This window comes from Palaemon carinicauda, chromosome 5, assembly GCF_036898095.1.
Source record: "Palaemon carinicauda isolate YSFRI2023 chromosome 5, ASM3689809v2, whole genome shotgun sequence".
Taxonomy (NCBI): domain Eukaryota; kingdom Metazoa; phylum Arthropoda; class Malacostraca; order Decapoda; family Palaemonidae; genus Palaemon; species Palaemon carinicauda.
Window position 1 is genome coordinate 173260865 of NC_090729.1, and position 3805 is coordinate 173264669.

General features: G+C 34.0%; 1 pseudogene; it reads left to right on the top strand.

The window, feature by feature from the left end:
* The window catches only part of LOC137641268 (uncharacterized), a 25421-nt pseudogene extending 21844 nt beyond the window's left edge, over positions 1–3577 (top strand).
* The last annotated feature ends 228 nt before the right edge of the window (positions 3578–3805 follow it).

Consider the following 3805-nt stretch of genomic DNA (forward strand, 5'->3'; position numbering starts at 1 on the left):
TATGATATTCTTTTGTGCTCAGAAACTTTGGTTTCTAATATGAGGCACTCATCTGAGCTCCTTATAACTGGTTTTAAGAAGTCAATAATGTTGAAACGTGACGCCATCCCTATGGCCAGGGGAATGTCGGTGTATATTAGGACCGAGTACCCTGCTTCTCTTAAGTCCTGGTATCAATGTGGATGTCTTGAGATTCAGGTAATAAAAGTTTGTGGCAGGCATAACAACTTTTATTTGTGTTCGATCTACCGAAATCCAGACATGGATGATTCTATCTTCGATTGTCTTCTTACCATTATAGCTAAGATACAAGAAGATGATAGAAAGGCTTCTTTTGTCTTTGTTGGTGATTTTAATACTCACCATAGGGAGTGGTTAGGTTCCATCTCTCCTACCGATCGCCATGGCTTAAGAGCTTTAGACTTTGCCTCTGAATAAAATCATAAATGAAGTTACTCACAGGTCTGGTAATTGCTTGGACCTCGTATACACTGACTCCCCTGGCGTTATAACTAGTAAGGTTGGTTCTCCAGTCGGGGCATCTGATCATGCCTTGATTTCATTAGTAGTGAAGACTGAGCAGAATGTCCCTGATATATCATACTCTTGTAAAATTTATATGAAATCCCAAGCAGACTGGAATGGGATTTTGCATGATCTTTTGTGCTTAAATTGGTCACAATTATTATAGTGTAGATCCTGTTGTCCATTTGAATGAGAATCTAGTCAACATAATTGATCGGCTAATAATAATAATAATGATAATAACAACAACACTAATAATAATAATAATAATAATAATAATAATAATATCATTGTATCCTATTCATTACCTTACGCAAACATTAAATCAACATGTAATTCATTCTTTTCACAGTCACTGGTGTAACCACCACATTTATCTGCTTATCAAGATACACAAATATTTTCATTCCCAAACCCTTCAAGAAAAATATCCATAATCACAATAAACAGAAAGGGTCTTATTGCAGCTCTCCTTGTTTTTCATACATAATTCAAACCAAATTTTCATCCTCCTTGAACATCAAAACACTGCCTCCATTGGTGTATGTAAAATGCCTTTTCTATGACTCAAAATACAGTGTAGGACTGTAGACGTTTGGATTTAATTCAAACCTCTTTCCCGTAATGGTCTTATAATAAGATTTTTCATAATTCTGACCATCCTTTACATTCAAATCTTCCTGGACAGTTCCATCCTGTTCGTAATACTAGGCATGCAGTTAATTCTAATAGACAGTACTTCTCCATCATGAGGCTCAATACTACAAAGTATTCTAGAAGTTTTATTCCAGCTGTGACCAAGTTGTGGAATGATCTTGCTAATCGAGTAGTTGAATCAGCAGAACTTCAAAAGTTCAAAGTTGCAGCAAATGTTATCATGTTGAACAAGCTGATATAAGTCTTTTTATAGTTTATATATGGCATATCTGTTTTATATGTTGTTACTGTTTTTAAAATATTTTATTGCTATTTTTTCTCATATCGTTTATTTATTTCCTTTCCTCACTGAGCTTATTTTTCCCTGCTGGAGCCCTTAGGCTTATAGCATCTTACTTTTATAACCAGGGTTGTAGCTTGGCTAATAATAATAATAATAATAATAATAATAATAATAATAATAATAATAATAATAATACAGCATCAATTGTATCCCTCCCTTCAATCTAAACCAACCAACCACAATATGCTCTTAGTACGTCGTGCGGCTTGGACGTTAGTCGCGAAGACTATGAGAAGGTTGGAGCCTGTGGCCAGCCCCCTTTTGAACCCTGAGTAGCAACCACAGCCGCAGCAAGAGTACGATCGCCTTTACGAGAGACGTCGGCGCGCGTAATGCTGTGCTCTATCCACAAACAGTACGAGTGTAAGCATTATAATGACATAATCATGAAATCATGTTGAGGGGTAGATGGAGATGGTTTGGGCATGCTCTTCACACTCCCCCAGAGAGATTAGTTCACCAAATGTTCAGCTGGGCTCCACAAGGAACTAGAATAGTTGGAAGACCCAGGTCTACATGACTGAGGACTATGAAGCGCGATGTAGATGATGAATGGAGAAGTACTGAATTAAAAGCTCAAGATTGAGACGACTGGCGAAATCTAACAGGGACCCTTGGCGTCAATAGGCGTAGGAGGAGATGATGATGATGATGAATTAAGTTTACTAGCTTATATTTTTTTCAGATACTCCTCCGAATATCTTCTATGGTATGGGGAGAGACGGACTATTCTACAACGTCCCAGCTAAAAGTATTCGTTATACAGCCTCTATAATCTCCTGTCAGAAGATCCCTGGCCATCGCCTAGCCAAATTTGGGACAGCAACTGAAAAGCAAAAGGATGCAATGGGGATCATCCAAGGTCTTGTGAACAGTATGTACGAGTAGATTTCTTTTTTGGTAGGATTATAATCCTGCAAGGTTCTGTGAATAAAGTTTTTTTTTTTTTTGCACAATTAGGTCCTTTTGATAGTAAAGGTCTGAAATTGAATGATATAGCAGTTTCTGAAAATGAGAGCTATTTTTCGTTATCGTTTACATCTGAATATTTATAAAACTATACAAGAAATGATTGAAGAAATGGCGCTTTAAAATATTTTGAGGTCACACAACTGAGATTCCGATATTTATCTGTGTTTAAAATAATGTATTCGTTATTGTATCTGATATATAAGGGCCTATAAAAAAAGAAAAAAAAAAAGGGAAAAAAAAATCTTGAAGAACCACAAAATAAACTCTTCCCATTAGAATGCGTAGATTATAGCGTATTGTACTGAAAATAGTAAGTTAAAATAAAACTATTTTATTGGGGAGAGTAATAGTTCTTCGACTTTTTTTTCTTTTTAAAGGATTAGGCATCGAAAACAATTACTTTCACTAATTTTGAGGCTTTATGGAACATTATGACCATTTACCCTTCACCCCCCAAAAAAAAAAAAAAATTTGAATTTTTTGTAGGGTTGATCCTTGAAATGATATTATTGTTCTTCTTTTATTCATGATAATATTGAAGATTTTATTTCGACATTATTATTATTCTTCTATTCATGCTTATATTGAAAATTTATCTCGACATAATTGTTCTTCTTTTATTCATGACAATATTGAAAACTTTATCTCGACATTATTGTTCTTCTTTTATTCATGACAATATTGAAAACTTTATCTCGACATTATTGTTCTTCTTCTATTCATGACAATATTGAAAACTTTATCTCGACATTATTGTTCTTCTTTAAATGATGATATTGAAAATTTTATCTCGACATTATTATTGTTCTTTTATTCATGATAATATTGAAAATTTTATCTCGACATTATTGTTGTTCTTTTATTCATGATAATATTGAAGATTTTATTTTGGCATTAATTGTTCTTCTTCTATCCATGATAACATTGAATTAACAAAGATTTTATCTCTCAACAGAAGACAAATTGTGGGTTGACAATGGAACCGTAAACACCTACGTCAGTGAAGGAAAAATTGTACAAGATGCAACCATGGAACAGTTCTATCTATGCCAAGCAAACCCGCTGGGCATCGAATGGTAAAATGCTTCATAACATTTGACCGGGCCACTTAAGAGTTTCGAAACACCGAAGAATCAAGAAGGAAAGAAAGAAGTGATACCGTCAGTTTCGGAAGCAGGAAATGAGGCTAACCATAATGCTTTTATCATTGTAATGATGATGATGATTATTATTATTATTATTATTATTATTATTATTATTATTATTATTATTATTATTATTATTTTATTTCCATTCAACAGGACAAAA